Source organism: Cygnus olor, chromosome 11, assembly GCF_009769625.2.
Source record: "Cygnus olor isolate bCygOlo1 chromosome 11, bCygOlo1.pri.v2, whole genome shotgun sequence".
Lineage (NCBI taxonomy): Eukaryota > Metazoa > Chordata > Aves > Anseriformes > Anatidae > Cygnus > Cygnus olor.
Genome location: NC_049179.1, coordinates 15,399,014 through 15,419,963, shown reverse-complemented (window position 1 = coordinate 15,419,963; position 20,950 = coordinate 15,399,014). Strand labels below are relative to the sequence as shown.

Here is a 20,950-nt window from a genome sequence, read left to right as displayed (position 1 = left end):
AATATGAAGTCCTCTAAAGCCAGAGGATAGCTGGTTTGTGGCCCAGAAAAGTCATGCTAGTTGACTAAACTAAACTAAAGCCAAAGTTAATATGTGCTCCTAAGTGACTGCTGCTCTCACCCTGTTAGAGAACGTCAATTGAGCTGTGCACGCAGCAGGAAGGCAGGTCACCCCACTGGGGGTAGAAACTGTTACCTCAAACAATTGCCCGTATCCTTGTTGCTTTAACCTCAAAACTGAAATAGTAACTGAAATAGTTTTAAGCTGGCCCAAACCCTTGGCTTCACAGGACCCGTTTCTGACTATGACGACCCTGGACACACCAGTTAGAGGGAGCAGTGGGGTGCAGGCAGGGTGCAGCAGCGCAGTCCCCACCCGTTGACATCCTACTGCTGAGAATCTGAAGCCTCTTCATCATCACAGATCTGGGGGCAGAAAGGGCATTTCCAAAGGTTACGTTATTCACGCATCAACCATGCAGTCAGGACGCAGGACACGGACCCATCTGATCCACTGGCATGACCAGCTCGGATCTGGGAATTCTTCCTAAGCATGGGAGACACCCACTTGAAGAATCTCAGCCTAACCCATATTGATTCTCCGTCTGGTTGAATCAAACATAGGATCTAACAGCAATAAAAGATAAAGGCGGGCAGGGGCATCCCTTGCTGCTCTAACAAAGACTAATTGTAAGCAGATCCTCGCTTGCCATTAACTCAGCTCACCCTGCTACCTACCCCGACCTAGGGAAAGGTGGGGGCTGCTGGAGATGATGATGGAGCTGCTCTGCAATAGGTTTGGGATTTATGCAACAAAAGAATCAAGTCTGCAACAGAACTATGGACTTAGACCTAGGTTTATTAGGCCATGCGAATACATCCTGTTGCAACAGGAACCTTATAGGGACTGCTATGCAACCCCACGTTGTTCTCACTCCTGCGCCAGCCCTCCCCGTGCTCACATCTCTGCCTGGGATACATCTGTGAGCTGCACTTAGTACAGCTCTGTGTCTAATCAAAATTAAAAGCCTCTTACAAAGACTGCAGTCTGCCACGACTTCAAAGGGAAGGTTAGTTAAACAGCACGACTACCTGCAGACCTAGAGGAACGAGAATTTGTCTTACTGTCATAAGCGAGAGGCTACAACTGCAAACAGCTGCGTGTCGTGGCAGGGAGCCATGCAAGGAGCTCCTTTCTCTCTCTGCACGTTTCGCCCATCTCTGAAGTCATCCCTCCTGCCCTAGCAGCTCTCTCCCACAGCTGCTACATCAACAAGGCACTCGGCCAGCCTCCAGGATCTGCTTCTCCTCTCCAGTCCCCCTGCAGTTAGGCAGCACCAACCTCGAGAGCTGACAGCCCAGGGTACGGTGCCACGCTCGCCTCCTGCAATGGACGTCTGAGTGAGGTTGGAGAACTTATTGCATCCGCTGACATGGTTGCACACTTTGCAGTCTATGTCTACAGAAGCAAACGGATGTAGCCTGAGCATCACTTCACTCAATGGGGTGATCCCAAAGGGCAGCCTGCGTTCGGGCCCCACTCAGAGCACTGCACCAGCTCCTGCAAGCCTACCTTATTCTGTGGCAGGCTTTGACACCTGCCTAACTTTGCACCTCCTGCCTTTGGTTTCCACTGAAATGAATCAAGATGTTCCCATGCCTGTCCTAACCGGAGCCTTCCTGACCAACACTGAATTAAATCTAATCACCGGCTCATTGCCTAAACTTGATTAGTGTCCATGAGCGGCAGGAAACAGGAGATGTTCTAGAAAATTGAGAGCAGGGTCAGGCTTGATAAAACTTGTTAAAAACTAACTCTGCAAATAAATGCACTGATGGTGCCTAAAAGCAGGCTCCATAACAGGGTGAAGCAGCTTGTCCTGAGCGCGGAGACTCCACAGCTGGATTGCTTCCTGCATCTGGGCTAGCCTGCACAAAGCTCGACATAAACCTTAAGAATAAGATGGCAGCACATTTTTTTTTTAATAAAAAAATCTTTAAATGGATGATACGTCTAGGAGACAAAGACAGGAAGAAAAGATAAGGGACAGGACAAGTAAGAGCAGCCAACTCCTTTCAGGAGCAGCCTGGTTGTGCTTTAGAGACACGGGCTCCTCACTGCCACGCACATGGATTTGAAGGGCAATGCTGGGCTACAAACCCATGCCAACACCGCCGTAGCATCCCAGGAAGCCCCATGAATTCCTGAGCAGTTGCATACTTAACAACTTAGAGACAACATTTGGAAATTGCTGCCACAAAATGGGAAGTCAACACTCCTCCACTGACAGAGAGGGCACTCAGACCTCAGTGTGGCATTAACACAGCGCCCAGAGCTGCACAGAGGTGTTTGCATGAGAGTGCAGCTGGAAGAAGAAAAAAAAAAAAAAACCATATCTTTGCTGTTCTGGAATGTGGTTGTTTGCAAAACTAAAATACACATATGCAAGATCCAATTCAGAGCTTCTTCAGGTTGAATTTTCATAATTTGAGAGCTTGTGTTTATATTGCATTTGACCCTGTATTTTTGGGGGGTTATGCTAGTTTGGGATATTAAATACTTCTTATCAGCTGCTTCTTCCACAAGCGCAGATAACTGTCCTGCTTCCCCAGCCCAATTTACCACTAGAGCCCTGGGAGAAGCAAGCTAGCTTTGTTCAAGGCTTGTTACGACACGGAACAAGACACGCAGCAGTGCCGAAGCCTTGCCGTGACACCAAGTAAAACTGCTGCCAGTCGGACTGGCAGTCCCTCCTGCAGCTCGAGCGGAGGAGCAACGCCTGGAAGTGAAGCAAGGAGGGGGCCGTGTTTTCTGTGCAGCAGCCCAGAAAGAAAGCCACGAGCTTCTTTTCAAGCCCAGTCCTTATTCAACCGAAAAGATTCGACCGAAGACAAACAGTAAGCCATTCTCAAACCGGCAGGGCAGGAGGACGACACATGCAAGCAAGCAGCCTGCATGCAAAAATCAGATGGTTGGACAAGCAGCTGCTTTAGTTTCCTCCTGGAAAGCAGACTGGGAAGTTAGACGTTCCTTGGCTCTGCAAAACTTTGGATAGTATCAACCCCCAGATGACCAACAGCCCTTCCCATAGCCTTTCCGTGGCAGCTTTCAGAGGTGGGTCAGCAGGGCGTTACAGGGAGGCAGCCCAACAGGAGGGCCCCAGCCCTGGTGGCAGGCTCCTGCCTGGTATCGAGGACCCGAATCTCAGCCCAGGCAGCCCTTCTACGCGTGAAACCAAACTGGCTGGCAGCTCTGGCTGCGGGCAGAGTTGTAGAAAGGCGAGGAGGGGAAAAGCACTTCGATAAAACAGACCGTTTGGGGAGAGCTACAGCACCTTACTGCGGTACGGTGTTATTAGCCCAGGCAGGATGCAGGAATTCTGCTCCGATCTCGCTCTCTGCTCCACTGGTGTAAAGACAAAATTAATAAATATGACCGATACGACTTTTTGGCATAAGGGATGCCCACTGTAGTCCGTGGGCGCAGGGCAGCCCTATCCAGAGCTGGAATATTTAGATTATCCCAAAGCACAATGGTGAAATAAAGAAACCAGAAAGGTGGAGATGGCAATGGCTTTCAGATACCAGCGTTCAAGTCTCACCCTTTCCACCACCTTCTTACAATTTCTACTGAAATATTTCTGGAGCAGCAATTGTCATTTGATTTTATTGCTCAAAGATTTCTAGCCAGCGCTACAAATACAGGCAGCAAGGCAAAAATAAACTGCTGTAACTGTAGGTCTCAGAGCCCAGTGGAAAGCACAGCATTTTTGTTCTGGTTTCTGTATGAAACGAGCGGAAGGAGCAGGTACCTCAACAAGAACTTGAGAGCTTCTTAGGCCTTCCCCCACTTCTACAGCTCTTCCAAGCCACACCAAGCAGCACATCCCTGATTTCAGTAAGTGCCACGTGTCACAGTGCTTGGGTGTTTTTTCCTTGAATGCAAGTAGAAACACGGGGATAAGCTGAACGCCACTGATTACCATCACCATTAAAGTATTTGACAATATCCCAGTGAGAGCATTTCACCGCTGCAAAAAAAAACCCTTCATTAAGAACAGGAAATGTCCAGCCACAACTCACGACGAACAAAACGCGGCTCTATGCGGTTTGACAGACTGTCAATTTCTGTCCTGGTAGCTGCGACTGCTTTTACATCTCTGAAAATATTGCTCGATAAAGCCCACAACACCCTGTAAAGTTTTACAAACAGGGAAAGCATAATTGAAATCATTCATCCAAATTCTTGGAGGCAGCAGCGCCTCAACTGGACTATAACCCAAGCAGTTCTTCTCCAGCCCTGCTCCCCAAACATGAGCTCACGCTCGGTTGCTGAGGATTCAGAACCAACTCATTTTTGCACCACAAAAAACCTAGCTGTCTTTGCTGACAGAGCTCCCATTCTGCAAACCATATATTGTTGTTAACGGGAACGCAGGGTAAAATATCTGACAACGAAAAATTAAACAGATTCCACCAAGTGCCTCAGCTCCATACAAAGAGCAGATGTTAAAGCCTTCAAGTGGTGTCAAAATATCTCTCTCAAAGGTGGCAGGTTTTGAATGGTTTGGTAATTAAAAACTCTAAAGATTGCTGGCTTTAGTTCAGCACACTTCACATTTGCAGAAAGGCTTATTTCTTCCCTCCGCAGTGCCAGATATTGATGCACGGCTGCGATATTCAAAAAGCCGATCGCCCGCTGAGTTCCATCAGAGAACGGCAAAAGCCAGCAATGCTAAAAGCCCAACAGCTGCAGGGACTGTCCACGTATCAATCTGCCTGGCTAACGGAGACAAAAACTTGCAAAAACACACAGTCCACAACTAGTATTCACACCTAGCAGACAAGGGAAAGGTTTCTATGGTTGCTCCCCAGAGCGGAGGCATCGCCGACGTGAGGCCACTCCTGTTCAGCCACGCTGTGAGGCTTATAAGTTTTTGTTCTGCCTTGAGTAGATAGCAAAGCAAGCTGTCCCACGGGGACCTGAGGGCTAAAACCATGCAGTTAGCAGGCACAGAGAATCGCCCAGAGGCGAGAGAAGCCGCAGTGGTCCGATTCTCATAGCAGCAGAGAGAGACGCTGCCCCCTGTGCCCCAGCAGCTGGTTTAATACCTCACGGAGGTATCAAACACGAGCCCTAGGGGAAGAACAAGTGAGAAGCAGAAGAAGCTCAAGCAGGACATGGAAGCAATCAAAGACCTTAGGAGTGAGGTGTTTCCCAGAGGGATCTCCATTTGGATCATGCTGAATAGGAGGCTCCAAAGCCGTCGTGTGCTGGCCGAACTCCATCACTATTTCAGGAGCAGATCTGGGGCCGTCCCTTCCAGGATATGCAGAGCACACTGAAACACGCAAACTCCCCCGTAAATATGGTATAGATCAAGGAGAAAACCAAGTCCTCTTTTTGCACCAAGCTTATTTTCCACACGAAAACCATGTTAGCAATTACATTTTTTTCCGAAAGTGGCGCACAGCAAGGGTTAGTCATATACCTCCCATTAACTCTAATGAGAGCCTTATGGCTCGAGCAGCAAACAGCTTTTTCCAGAACATGGTGGGTGGAAGTAATTTCTATTTTAACAGGCCAGAAGTAGCAAAAAGACAGAAAAATGGGAATTAAATGCCCTGCGTGCTTGGAAGTGAAAGAAGTGTGGCATGTGTGTTCTCTGCCTGATGCCAGGGACTTGAGAAGCATCTTCAGATTAGTTATTAACATTTCAAGATGATACAAGAAACTAATTTTCAACATAAATGTGATTTGCTTTACTTGTTCCTTCCCAGAGGATGAAGAACTTCCACAAGGGAAGGACAGAGCACCGAGATACAGGCATGGAAGCTGATAAAAACAACTTGGGTTTGAGAAGGTTGACCTACAGAAAATGACATAGGCTGACGGTAATTTAAGGCTAGGATATTTAGATTACAAAACTAGAAAGTTTTTTTAAAAAAAGTCTAGAGCCATGACATTTTCAAGCCAACAGGCATTGCGAAACGGAAATGGAAACACCCCTCTGCACCTATACTTGCACACACACATATATATAAGACAACCCCTACAAAGTATAAATTTGAGGTTTCACCTCGGAAAGCTGAAAACAGATCTTGCAGTGAGGATTTTACAAAACACTGCTGAAGGTCCTTAAAATGCCCAAAGCTCAGCTGTTCGCAAGCTGACGAGCTGGGCAACAGGCATGAGAACTGGGTCATGAAGGGCATTTTAGAATGGAGGAGCCTTGCACTGTGCCCACATCTCAGCAGAGCCATGGGCAGCCCTACAGTTCCCACCTCCAGAGCAGCACACCTGCTGCAAGCGTGGAAGCCCAGGCTGCTGTAAAGCACGGAGACAATTCAGCTTTTGTTTCTTTTTTTTGATAATTCTGTAACTCCAGAAGCCCTATTAACAATAACCTTTATATTTGCGTAAGGTTTCAAAGCTCCATACAAACATCAATTAATCCTCTCAACAAATGTGTGAGGTAAGCAAATGAATATTATCATTTCCATTTCATGGATGAGAAAGCTAAAACACATGGCGGCTAAAGCCAATGTTTTCAAATGAACAGGTGAACATAACAAACCCACATTTCTGCTTGAGTGAAAAACCGGGCTGGAGCCGTGCACAGACAAGCAAAGATGGTTTTGTGTGCATGCAAACGTAGCCAGACTGGAGGCACAGCTCGTGGGTACTTCTGTAGGCTCAGCTACCTTGTGCCCAAGGACACGCAGCAAGCGAGCTGCGAAGGCAGAGGAATCCTGCCTCAGCTTCTGTCCAGCGCTCAGGCTTACGCCGATCTCAACACAGCCTTTTAAGAAAATATAGCAAAGGTGGAAGATGAAACACAAGTAAGTTCCTATGATTTTCACCGAAAAGGCGGAAAAGCTCAACTACTTTTTCCAAGAGAGAAAATGTGCAGTGGGAACACATCTCACCGAACACCAGGGAATCCACATTAGAGGGAACCTTACAAACGCCTCCCAACAGGAAAGGATTCAACCGGACGCGTCAACTCTGCGGACAAAGTCAGTGAACTTCAGTCCCAGACCCACAGAACAGGCTTCGTTAGCTTCAGTGCTCCCAGAAGCTCTTAATGCATAAAAAGATCCTTAATCAGTGACTTCTGAGAGAAGGCAGCACCGCGGTTACAGGAAGCATCCAAAAGCATAATAAAGGTTTTTTCTTCCAAGCTGTTGTACTACTTGGGAGTCTGGCTGGATTACAAACAGGCACTGTTCTTCTACACACAGCTGCTTACAGAGGCTCACAGGGTGCTATATAGCGCTCCTTACAGTACCTGACACTCATCTGCACCTGACAGAGGTGAATTTGGCTGGGGGGCTCCCAGCTACACCTCGATTACTTGGATCTGATGGTGGCGCGATGGGTAAGAAAGAGGCTGCTCACTGAGTACAGCAAGAGATGGGTCCCAGGATCTTCCTTTCAGGAAATACTGAATTCTAACAAGCACCCCCTGTGTTTCCCCGTAAACATTTCATCCCTTAAATCCAAAAGGTCAAATCTGCTGATCCCGAGGAAAATATATGTTATGGCAGGGATGGGAAGTTCAACTCCCGCTCTCTTTAGGAGTGCCTGCAGTGGTTCCTTCCCCAGTGCCAGGGAGCTCACCCAGCTACTGCTGCACGCAGCAGAGGTTGGTCCCAGATTTGTTTTCATGTCTGGGTTGTTTTGACCATATTTGTCAAGGGCACCTAAGTGTTTGGGCTGGGCACTTTATCATCTTGCTCTTATAAATCCAAATAAAACATCACATCTGCGAGAAAAATGGATTATTTATGAAAAAGCATAAACATGAGCAAGCAAAAAAAAATTTAAGGCCTCAAGGAAAGGACACGTCCAAAAGTCATTAATGTCTGGAAGGATAAAAAAATAAAACGAATGGTGCATCAGGAGCAGCAGAGGCTAATTTATACAAGCCAAAACCCTTTTGTACAAAGTATACTGAACTGTGAAACAGGTTTGACCATGGGCCAAGTCGTGTTTCCTAGGCCGGTGCATGATTATCCAGCATGACTTTGCACTACAACACAAGGGCACTGGTGCAATCTACAGGAGGGAGCTGCAGAAAAATCTCAGGTGAAGACTCAAAAGCTAAGCACTTTCAACACAGAAAGGAATGCACGTTTTTATTTCAAGTACAAGAAGTTTCAAGTTAGGTCAGAGTTTTTTATTGCGGGGATTGGAAGAGCACAGTAAATTAATTTTGCTCGACGTATACTAAGCAAGAATCTCGTCCCTTATATGCTTATGCTGCTGAAATATAAACTGATTAGATATATTCAATTGACAACAATGACACTTATCTTTGGAGCCAGGATGAAAAAAACCCTATGGATTTGCTGTCAGCACATGGAGTAAGACCCAGATTTTCATAAATCTCAGCTGTTGCTCCGGCAACAGCCACTTTCAAAGAGCGAACACGCAGAGAGCACTTCCACCAGCCCAACCGTCACATCGCTGTGACTCAGTTTCCTTGCTGCAAGGGATGAGAACCTCCCAGTGAAAGCAGCATGTGCTCCACGGCCCTTGCACGAGGAAAGCCCCCCCGGGGTCACTACAAAAGCTGAGGCTTCCCAAGGAGAAAGCTTTTGCGGGGATGCAGGCTGAGGCAGGGCTGCAGGGAGGAGTTGCTGCCCTGCGGATGCCCAGGATCCCTCTGCAGTCACAGAAGCCCCGCAGGCCAGCCCTGCCAAAGCCAGTAATTAACAGACCTGAAGCAAAGCTGCTCCCAATCCACGTGGCTACAGATCCCGAGACCTAGAAAGCAGCTACAGGCAGGGCAGAGCCTGCATCCTCCGGTCCCCTGCCTCTCCCTCTATTGCAGTGCGGCGTTTCTGTCCTCTAAAGGCATTAGCTTTTAATTTTTCCTTCCTCTGTTGCTCACTGCCCATAGAAAAGCAACTCGTTCACTGTTCCTGCTCACCTGATCCTATTATTTCAGCTCATTCTGACTGCCTGTGTGGGAAGGAGTGCTTAATAAATCAGCATCAAGTGTGTTATTACCAGATTTGTCTTTCCGTTTGCTGGCAAGGTGGCACGTGTATGTCAGCATGCTTCAACTTTTCTTGCTGAGCACTTTGGACAGAGCCTCAGAGTTGTTTGGGATGGAAACCTCATAGCAAAAGCAAAGCTGTGTTTCAGCACAGAGCTGAATTACTCTACGTTTAAGCATCATCCTATGATCATACCAAAAAAAGATGCTTCTTGCAATAACCCTTATAGCTCAATGAAATAGCAGCAGCCTGCTTTGTTCTGCGCATTGCAACAACAAAACCTGCTCATTTTCTTTTTTCTCTCCTCCAGTCAAATAACGCTGGAGGTTTTCAGCTTGGAAACAATTTAAATGTGTATTTGCCAGCAGTCACTAGAAAGCACGTTAATAGCTGAATGGCAGCAATAGGGCACAGATGACGTTTAGGTGGTAAGTCTCCCTAAATAGAGAGGGTAGCACTGGAAACTGGGGGACCTCGTGCAAGGGCTGTATTTTCAAAAACTGGAACAAGAGCTCCAAATAATAATTAAAGAAGAATAAAGGAGAATCACAGGGGAAAAAAAAGCACCAGGTGACAGGCTTCAGAAAGGAGGTACAAGCACAAGGAACAGGTGACCATCTTGCCACAGGGGAGATCCCAGCGAGCATGCAAAGCAGCCTCTGGGCCGAGGAGAGGGGGGAGAAGGAGAAAGGGATTCAAACGTGGAGTCAAAGCCAAATATCCACACAAATAGATGCTGATTTAATTTGCTTGTGTAGCAGCACTCCCATTACCTGGTGTGACCCCACAGAAGGAGCCCAGCAGCAACACGGGTTGGGGGGAGAAGCTGTGGCCACATTGTCACAGAAATGCAGGGTTTTAGCAGGTTAAAAAAAGGACAAGGCAGCTCCCCCGGTGCACGGCAGTAACACAGCAGCCTCCCTGCTGACCCCGCAGAGGTAAAAAGGTAGAAAGACACCAGGGTTTAGCTGAAATTAAATAGACAGTGGATTAGCATGGGATTTTTTTTTTTTTATCTTTGACCTGGCTTTCTCTTGGGCAGACAGCTTACACTCAAACACCTTGGCAAAAGAGAAACCAGCAGATAAGTGATACGATTTTGCCTTGGCGCAATCAGAAGGACGAGAAGAAGTTATCTGTGCTTTTCTGCACACAGGAATAAAAAAGAAACTAAACTTTTCTTTTTATTCTTATCCTCTACACATGCGAAATTTCCTTTGAAAACAAATGGAAACGTTAACAGCTGCAGACGGCGGCATAGAGCAGGATTCTCCTGTTCTCAGCCAGTTCAGAAAAATGCAAACGAACCAGAAACCAACCCCAGGAAGTTTGCTGCCATCCCTTAGCTCCCAGCGCGAGGGTTTCCCTTCCCCAGGCACAAGCCGCACCAGTGAGCGCCTCATCCCACGCCCCAGGAAGGGACGCTGCAGCAGGAGGTGGCTTCTAGTTAAAATATAGTCTGAAGCGTTTTCTGCATTTAGCCTAGAAGTACAGCCTGCGGCCCACCCACCACCTTTCCATACTGTATTTTTGAAAGAAACCCCAGAAAATCCCTTCCTGTGACATTGCTATGACCCAAGCAGCCAAGATTTTGACAAACTTTCTTTTGAAGTCCCCCCCCCGCCCCCCATAAAAAATACATTAAAAAAAAAAAAAGACTTTCTGCTCTCAAAGTATTGTTCAAGAACGAAAACCACCCTACAACATCTACCCAGCAAGCAGTACATCAGGAGGGGTAACAGCAGCAGGGAGCTTCAGGAAGATGCCCAGAGGGAAACCTTTGGCCGTGCGGCAGCACGCAGAGGGCAAGGCACACGTGCCCCATCCTGCACACGGCTCCAGCCATGGGCACTCCTCCTCCCACTGGTTTGGCTCTCTACCAGTGTTACTGTGGTTGAAACTGTTCTTTTTTAACACCCATGTGTGACCTGAATCCCAGGTTCTTGTGTTTTCTAAGCAAGCAACACCTGCCTTTCCTAAGGATTTGACCATAAGGAAGACTTTGCTACTCAGTCCCCTACAAATCCCTATTCAGTGTTTCAGTTTAGTGGGCTTAAATTGCTCTGGTATATAATGCAACTGAAAGAAAAATGCTCCCCTGAGCAGCTCCAATTGCTTGTTTTAGAGCAGAATAATCCTGCGTAGCTCCTCAGGATGGATCAGGGGAAATGCTGGAATTGTGTGATGTTAACATCCCGACCCAAGGTGACACGCGTAATCCTTTGGCTTTAAATCAAAAGCAAACAGAACCTCAGAGTGGACACTTATGCATTGCCACCATCTCTGTGGTGAAGTGAAGCTGCAGATTAACAACCCATAGAAGCCTCCCAGAACGACTCTGAGGACAAAACATTACCAAGGTTTTCAAAGGGGGAGGCACAAGCACTCGTCTCTAGGGCTGTCCCTGCAGCAATACTTCACACGAGCTGCCGGAGCAGCTGAGCTTTTTGGGGTCAGAAGAGGAAATCTGAGTCCTTGGGCAGTTCTGTTTCTGCAGCTCGGATGCTCTCGGAGCACTCTGTGTACACACACGCATTTTCCCATGCACCCCCTCACCTCCGTATCGACGGACGGCAGCACGCTCTGTCCTTTTCCCCATTCTTTACTGCCGACACTCCGACTGCAAGCCAGCTCTGTGGAAAGGAGGAAGCTCCAACAAAGCAGAGGAAATCGATACGTGACAACTATAATTCTCTGCTCGATAATTACACAGAATTTACATTGCTGAGTAGGCTCCCTCCATTGATTTTTACAAAAATATTTACTGCAGCAGGAACACAGCTCTATGGCTAACTTTTGAAGCTCTGCCTTTTTAGTGCATTGATTTTAAAATAATAACCAATTTCATATTGTACAATGCTTTAATGCCTTCATTCAGAGGCACACCTCCACACAGACGGGCACCTGTGCCTACCGGGCTCTTTTCCCTCTTTTTTCTGATCCTTTTTCAAACCAACAAAGCGTTCCCAGTCCCGCTGCTCGCAAATCCTGCTCTCAGCTCCTTGCTGCAGACTTCCCGAACAAATCACGTTCCAGTTTAGCAACTCCTGAGGACTTATCGCAGTTTCGATAGGAAATGAGTCACGTTAGAGAAGGCCCCGAGTCCAACGAGAGAGGAGAAACATCCCAAGAATCAAGTTAACCACCCTCCGCCCCATGACATAATTGTGGAGCTGTCAAGATGACTGGACAGCTTTAATATCTCAGCGCCGAGTTATTGCAAAGTCAGACTGAGCTCAGGCTGTTAATTACAGCCATGGGAAAAAACAACTCCATCTTCATACCAAAAAATCCCTCTAAGAGCACGCTCTGCAAAACTGGGAGAGGGATGAGAAGGGAACACCGTGATGTCACTGTCTGACACTGAAACAAGTCCCTATCTTTTATGAATGTCTGGCCATCCAACCTTCAGAACAACAGAAGAGAAGAGAACTAGGAAAGTAGACAAGGTGAGACAAGGAAATCAGAAATACAGAATGGGAATACGGAATGTAGGAGGAGAGAGCCACTATCACGGGAATTTAAGAAGAAAACAGCAGATAACTGAATTGCATGGAAAAGGCTAGCAAAAAACATCTACTCTCTCTTTTAATGCCAGAGCTTATGGGTACCCAAGCAGAACATTAAAAGCAATCTGAAAGAAAGAATTTAGTTTAGGGAACTTGCTGCTGCAAGATATTGCAAGGCCTAAAATATAAATCAGCTTCAAATCAGGTTAGATAAATTTGGGATGTACAGGCTAATTCAACACAGCAGCAGTCCAGATGCAGCCTCCAAACCACCCAGCAGGTAGACGTTGGTTGTAAATGCCCAGAAGATGACACTTGGGTGGTTTCTTCCACACTGGGGCATTTGCTACCGGTCACTACGGAAGACAGGGTGTAGGCAAGAGGGGCCCCCACAGCTGTTCCTCTGTTTAACGTTGCACAGAAGCTGCTGAATTACCGCCAGGGCAAACAGCACGAGCACGTGTGTGAAGGGGAGGGAAACTCAGCAGCACCACAGAAGGACGGAGAAACTCCTCCCACTTTCAAGGGGAAAAAAAAAACAAACAAACCACCATTCAATTACTTCTCTGATGTTGATGCTGTCCACTGGCAAAAATCAAGGCGGGCCATGAATCCAAGCCTCCTTTACAAAATACCAGTGTACAGCAGCTCCTATGGGCTCTTAGAAAAGAAACTGCCTTTTCTATTTTAGAGTAAGGAAGAGAAGAGTAAGCCTCTGACCCAAGAGCAGAGGTCTGGATCCAAACTAATATATCACCCTGGTAGGTAAGTATGAAGGGTAGCTCTATGTTTTCTGCATTTGCCTCTTAATTGCAAGCTTTTTAATTCAGTTTCTTGGTTTTTTTACATGATGGAAAGGAACTGCACTTTAACTCCAGGAGAAACAACGGCAGAAGGTCAATACTGCATAAAAGATCTGACTTCTCTTGGTTTTCCCTCGTGAGAATGCTCATGCTACTAACGTGCTGGGAATTTTTTAAGGGACTCATTATTCAAGTAATAAAACCTGCTTCCCCCTACCCCAAAGTGCTCCGAGAGCAGGGATTTTCAGGAGCACGATCAGGGCACCTCGCAGTGGGGCACGCAGGGGCCACGGCTGAACATGCAGCACTGTGCAGCGATCCCATCTTGAAATCCTCTTCCAGGCACTTCACGCAGCCGTGCACTGATACATGGCAGATCGGCGTCTGATGTGCTGCCGGAGAGCTTGCTTCGACTGCTGTAATTACAAGCAAAGCGGAAAGGCAAAGGCAAGTCTTCCAAGAGACAAGCATTAGAAACATTTGTTGAACAACGCTTCTTGGGGTAGCAGCGGGCCTCTTCAAATCCTCCTGCAAGTCCTTAAGTTTTCCCCGTGCTGGGGACACATCAAAGCCACAGAAGCTTCCACAGAAGCAGTGAAAAAATATTAAAAGGAATAAAATCCGCACTCGGGGTATAGAATAATAAATATTTATTGCCTTTCCTCTTTGCACGTTGTAGAAACAGATGCACAAAGTAGTTCAGTGACTTGCGGGAAGCGAGCCAAAGTCAGCTTTCCTGCTGATGCAAACGAACAGGGTCAAAGGAACAGCTCCTATTTACCTTCCTAGTGGAGCAAAATGTGGCTCTGTCCAGCCAGGACGGATCCAGGATACTGTTCTCTTGTAAGCCCTGACATCCCATCCCTCAAAAACTCAAAAACGCCTGCCTGCTCCACTCCACACCTCCCAGTCCCTCCCAGACCCAGCTCCTCAGCAGCCCTCCATGCTGGGAGCCACGGATCCCGCAGTGCCAGGCACGACAATACACCGAGCCGTGGCCCCTCAAACACCGAGGTGTCCGCTACTTACCCCTCAAGCATTGCCAAGATGTAGCAGCTGCTGTCAGGAAGCCAAATTGCAATAGCTTCTGTTTGTCCAAGGCCCAGACGCCAGCTCCTTCTCCTCTCATGTGATGAGGACCTGTTTTTATACCTCCGACTCGAGTCCTTTCAGGGAAGCCTGCTGTATTCTCTCCGACCTCTTCCAGCGTAACCACGCACTAATGAAACTGTTTGTTCTCTTGTCACGCTGCCATGAGCATGCAAATACTACAAAAAGCCACACACAAGCAACGCGACTGCATTTTTTGTTTGTTGTTCCCAGATTAAAGGCAAGTCCCACCATCCAAAACACAGCATTAAAAAAAAAAAAAAGCAGCTGCAATACAGAGAGAAGAGGCTTAAGAACAACTGTTACCACAAACTTTGAACACGGGGATCCCAAATCAAACCTGTCTTAGAGTCAGTAACCTGGCTTCAAAGGGGATGGGTGGGAGCTTTCATTTCCAGCCTTTCTCAGTGGTTTTTGGTTGCTCTGTGTAGTCATATTAAAATTACCAATCCCACCTAATATTTCAAACGACACGTCCCCCCGGATCACCCCTCACGGGTGAGATACAGAGGCACAAAAGGATCTCTCTCTTATTATTTAGCTGGTGACACATCAGGCAGGAAACAAATCTGGCAAAGTCTTCCCAAGCAGCTCGGGCTTTAAGCACCCGACCTTCAACAAGGTGGCAGAGCTCACGCACACACCCACAAAACAGACACGGTGCTAGCTTAAAAACGAGCTGTGGAACGAGACCGGGGTGAGGAAAGAGATCACTGGGGGAACAAGAAGCAGGGAAATGATGCTTCCTCAAAGCAAGAAGTTAAAGGTGGGTAGACAGAGGACAGGCTATGTATATATATTGTCCAAGATACGTTTATTTCCATAAACGAATGGCTGAAATGCATCACAGGGAAGCACGTAATGTGAATCAATTCAAGGAAAGAGAGAAACCTGGGCTGGTGGTTGGTTATACAGAACCCAGGCAGGTCTCTGGGCTGGAAAGGAGAAAGGCTGAACACGTTGCAAAGGGACCACACGTACAAAGGTCCCCAGGTACCTCTGGTGACAGCAGGTGAGTCAGGCAGGTGCAGCTTCACGTGTTCACAAGCAGCTCTGCAAACAGCAGCGCCTGCCAGACCGTGGAAGCCACTGCTCTGTCTCCATGCAAACTCTGCCCACAGTTTCCTAATGCAGTTTGTTTTCCTCCTTCACGTCACAAACATCTCCAGTTCATTTAAAAAGCCACTTCCTTTTTGTGGAAACAGGAAAGTTCTCCATTATTCAGCACTTATTCCACATGGATGAAGGCCGTCGTCCTCTTTAAAGAGCTCTCCTGAAGCATGTAACATTAATAGCTGGACCAAGAGGAAATTAATTTCATTTTCTGAGATCTTACTTTTGACACTGAACTAAGCGGGTGGGAAGGGATGGAATGGAAACAGCATGCAAAGGGCTCTGGGGTGAGCTGCTCCATCACGATTAGCACCAAATCCCAAACTTCTGCTCTAGCACATGATGTTTAATACCTACAAATAAATCAGTCACTGCTCTTCCATTTGTGACACTTGCAACATGCGTTTGCAGGAGACTTCCAGGAAGTCTTCCAACCCCTTAGGAGCTTACTAAGGTGAATCACTGTGTAAAAAGGCACTTTAGTAATCAGAAAGAACCCAAAGATTCAAACTGTGCCTAGGGGTGAGAGTAATGGAAGAAACAGAACAGCAGTGAATGGTGTAAGCACCCTCTCATCTCCTGGAGAAGTCATCATTGCCACCTTACGTCCAGTGTTCAGAGCTGGGTCCCAACAGCTGCACCTCTGCTGCAGATCTGCAGGAAAACAAAAGGGCAACCAGCAGAATGTTTAATAAACCCCTGAAGACACGATTCAAGCTCATTATGGCAGATCCAGGCCATACAGGTGGTCCCAGGATCAGCTCCACAACAGGCTGGCATCAGAGCAGTCCAAAGCTATCACCTGGGCTGAGGCTGTGCCTCCACTTAATCCCAAGAGGTCAGGGGCCCAAATTCCCCCATATACAGCCCCCAGTAATAGGTGCAGCAGAAATAAGTGTAAAAATTCAGAAGGGCTGACCTGAGAATAAAGCAGCGAAGAAACTCATAGAGGTGCCTCTGACCTGGCTTTACACAACGGGTAAAGAGAGCACAGCAAGGAAAGAGCAGCAGCGCCCTGCTTTCCTGACCCACCCCTGTTCAGTTCACGGCATCAGCTGGTAGAAACAGCCCCGAGGAGATTTGCCAGCATCACGCAGAAATCATATGCCATTTAGAGGCCCTGGAATTAGGTTGGCTTTGTAATTCAAACAACAAGCACAGGAGGAAAATAAATAAAAAGCCAGAGGGTTAAAAGCCAGGATCTCCCTGCGTGCTGGAAATACCGCTCGCATTTAGCCTCAGCTTCAGTCTTCGGGTTCACACGGCTGGGAAGATATCGGCATTGGGGCAGACGTCAGCAATTCTTTCAAGCGAGCTACAGATACCAAAGGCTGGAAAGTCAGAAGCATTTCTGTTGTGTAAAACGTGCCATGCCAAGATATTTAGTCTGTTGCAAATGATGCTGCACGTGAATCTTAAACACCGGGCTTCTCGCAACTGACCAGACAGACAGCCCGTCCTTACACACGGAGATCTCCTCCAGCTGTGCTGATGCTCCCGGTCTCTTATTCATCCCAAACTGTGGTCCCTCACAGGGCACTTGGGACTTGCACAGCATCCAAAACCCTAATATGTGGTGCCGGGGCGAAAAACGAGAGGAAAACACGCACAGAGCGGGCGATGAGCGCACGTTACCGGCACAGACTACAAATCAGCGGCAACGTACAGCCGCCTACTACCTGTTAGTTGATCAAGATCACGTTTTCATCTTACGCCGCCCTGGATAGGGTTTCTTCTCCTCGGAAGGGCCCGTGGAGGCAGCGGGATGGGAGGAGGGCAGCCCGGGACACGCCGCCCAGCTCCCCGCGGGAGCACTGCCAGTTCCCACGGGCAGCAGCGGCTGGGCTGGGAGGACCGGGGGCAGCGGCGACCCCGGGGGACAGAGCTGCCCGAGCGAGGTTGCTTTTAACCTCGCTGCAAATAACAGACTTTTTTAAGCTGTCGGCCAAATATTAAATGTCACTTTCATGCTAATTTTCAAGCTTGGACACAAGCGTTTGTTTTTCAGAGAACGCTCCAGAAAGCCTCTGCCTTCTGCACAGATGGGTACAGCCAAGATCGAGAAGAAAAAAAAAACCAACAGAACTGAAGGTTGATTTTACTCCTCGTGAAATGATCCTATTTGTGATTTTGTTCGACACAAAAGGTTACAATTAAAACTCGGAAAAATGAAAGCAGAAGATAGCTTTTGTCAAGAAATGTTGCCAGTACTTCTGCTGTACAAAAGACGTATTAAAGGCAACCCGCTATTCAGAAATCAATGTTTGATTTGACTTAGTCTTGTTAAATTAATTTTTGCAAGGTTTTTTTCTTCCATTTTTAAACTCTGTCCAATTTGCAGCTACAAAACCCTGAAACAGTCAGTAAAGAGAAGAGGGAGCCCGTGTATCCCGTTTGGGGTTAGATCACGTCCAGCTGCATGAGAAATGCAAAAAAAAAACAGAAGGGAGGAACTCAGCTTCTGACTTAGCGCCCGTAGGATGTCACAGCCCTGGGAACCACGCTTCTGCTCCTCTCCACAATTCCAGATATCCCAAAGGGCAGAAGATAAAGGCGCAGCTCCTGCCCCACGTGACTGGGCGTGCAAGGACACTCACTAATATCTCCACTGCACGTTAATCTCTGTGTCACCCCTGAACTGGGCCAGAACCATGAGGTACTGATGAACCTTCAATTTATTAATAACTTTCTTTGCTCCCTAGAGGGATGACATTAAAAAAAAAAAAAATCCCATTTTAATTTCCCTTGAAGTAATTTAACAAATGATCATTCTGACCTAACCTCAGGCTTTTTTTTTTTTTTTTTTTTTTTTTTTAAGTAGCCTATAACTCCCCCCGAAGGCAGCAGCAAACCAGTTGTCTGTAAACGGAGATTTACTTGGTCTCCAGTTGTATGCAAGGGGGATTAGATCTTCGTCATCATTTTCAGAGCATCACGGCTGTAGGCAGAACACTGCACAAACGGAGAGCTGCGCTAGACAAATAACAGCTCGCCCATCCAAAAGGGCTTACATTAATTACGTTAATCCAGCGGAGACAGGAGTGTGATTAAACAGCCTCTGCTGCCTGGGATTTGGCTGTTAGCCAGCAGTAATCCCATGCAATCTGCATCCGAAGCGTGTGTGAGGGGGATACTCTGACCACCTCCCTTCAACAAAGCCGGAGCCGGGCAGGTGACAGCGTCCTCAGGCGCCGGAGCAGTTCCTGGAGAGCAGCCTGCACCTCCCTGGGCCGCTGAGAACACCGGGACCCTGGGGACTTCAGCTTCGGCTGCAACTTTAATTAAACCCCAAAAGTCTCTTCAAGGGAGAGAAGAACTAGACATAAGAACCACAAATTTGCTAAACCATAATACGAAGCTGTTTTCTACGTGCTCGGTTCAGGACAAAATCTCTGTCAGAGAGGACTCGGCTGTACTAGTCCTCGGGGCAGACCCTTGGGGTTAGACTCGGGCTCTCCCCCCTCCAAAAGAGAGGAAACTACAGGAAGAAGCTCACCGCCCTGCTGCACAGAAGAGCCTACTGGATGACAATTTAAGCGTCACCTTCAAACCTCCCTTTTTTCCAGCCGTAACACAACAGTTGTGAACGGCAGCGGCTGACAAAGGATACAGATTCCCACGTGGCGACACGGCCCAGCGCAGTGCAGATACCTGGCAGCATCAACGGGGTTACGAGCCAGGCAGCCTCCTACCAAGTCATGTCTGTGACCAGCAGAAAAGACAAGCCTTCAGGCAACCGGGGTCACTTTGTACTACACAGGGAAGCTGTGACTAATACGCATCTAACTGGGTCGGCGCAGTAAGCCTCGACGGGCACTCCTGGCCCTTCTCCTCTCCCAGCACCCTCCTGCAGACAGCCAGGGCCAGAGGGTAGGAAGAACAGAAGGTGCAAGCCTTGCAAAATCGGTCCGTGGCCGCTCTGTGAGCGCTGCCCTACCTTCCAGCAGCAAGGCAGCGTCACGCCGGCGATGCCTGCCAAGCACGCTCGCTGTCCCCAGGAGGGTGGCACGGGGGGTGGCACAGGGGGTGGCACAGCAGGTCGCGGCCGTGACTCTGCTCCTGCGGCTTCGGGGTAGCAAAAGGTTCCCTGAGCTCCTGGCCCAGCTGGCAGCAGCCCCTCGCTGCTGCCCTGAGGACGCTGCTGGTTTTCCAAGCACCTGCTGTAATCGGAGTCCAGCTCGTTTATTTGTCTGGCTGTGGCAGGCTGTCTCCCGGCCAGAGCCATCTCCCAGAAAAGGGAGCAACAGCCCCGGGTCACTGCTAGCAAGCGCAGCGAGCTCTGCATACCCACTCAGCAGCTTCTACCAGCTGGTTTGGTCTGAACATCACCGTTAGCAAGCAGGGAGCAGGTCTGGGCTACCTGACACTGCTCTGGAGAGGTGCCAGCAGGAAAAACAACGAACCGTCTGTTAGCCGTAACTCGTGACGGCGCTAGCATGGGCTCTACCCTGCAGCAGCTGGGCTGGGCACTGAAGGTTGCGAGGAAGATGCCCAGACACACAACTCCTGGGGTGTGAAATGGGAGCGCTCCACTCCTAAACGTTAAATCCCATCGTCAGCTCTGAGCACGGAAATGAAGCAAAACCTTACACCCAGAGGGATGCGCTTAAACAAAGCCCGTTCTGCCCCACTCCCCATTGCATCCTTCTGAGAGAAGTCACCAGGATATTGCTGAAGAACCGAGGTACACTTTCATAACAAAGACAGAGGTCCCCACCCTTCTTTTGCTTCCATCGCACACATCGAAAATAACCCACGTAAAGGCAGATGAGGCCAATGCTGCATAGCTAAGCCTCCTCACCAGAAAACTAAGGTAGTAACTTAAGCCTATACATTCATGCAGAAGATGATAGAAAGATTACTAAAAGCTATTTCTAAATTCTCAGTCTCATTTACCAACTGACATGCTACACGGGGCAAGTCATTTCTTTATCTCAGCATGGGAGACGGGACAGAAATCTGGCAGACAACGCAAAGAAATGCTCGGGAAGGGCCTGGATAATGCAAAGTGCAGATCACGCCCCGCAGTTTGGTTTGCAGTGTGTTATTTCACAGTAAGGTAGAAAACCCCGCTCGCATAAGCAGGGAAGGATGTGAACGTACAGACATCCAACGCCGTGCTGGATAAGCTCAGTGCAAACTGTTGAAGAAGAACAAACTTGGGGTTTTTGCTGCACCTGTTGTTCCCAAACCTCAACTCAAACAGAGGTGCTTTTCTGTGAGCTGCTGACAGGTCATTTATTCAAAGTCTGTATCTTGTTTGAGAATGCCAGCATGCCCAGAATAAGAAGCAGCAACGTTTTCCCTGGGTCAGCTAAACAGGGCACGCGCAGCTTTTGGTTTTCACCATAACCCTAGATGGGGGAGGCACGGCTCAGGTTCGGAGGCACAAGTACTCCCAGCCACA

General features: G+C 48.1%; 1 protein-coding gene and 1 long non-coding RNA gene across 3 annotated transcripts in view; both read right to left on the bottom strand.

The window, feature by feature from the left end:
- Positions 1-20,950, bottom strand: part of SLCO3A1 (solute carrier organic anion transporter family member 3A1) — a 137,794-nt gene that overhangs the window by 68,993 nt on the left and 47,851 nt on the right. The window lies entirely within an intron of this gene.
- LOC121075862 lies at positions 6,497-12,067 on the bottom strand. Its single transcript, XR_005823201.1, has 3 exons — positions 11,923-12,067; positions 11,565-11,641; positions 6,497-9,976 (listed from the first exon to the last, which is right to left on the bottom strand). It is a non-coding gene; the product is annotated as an uncharacterized LOC121075862 (long non-coding RNA).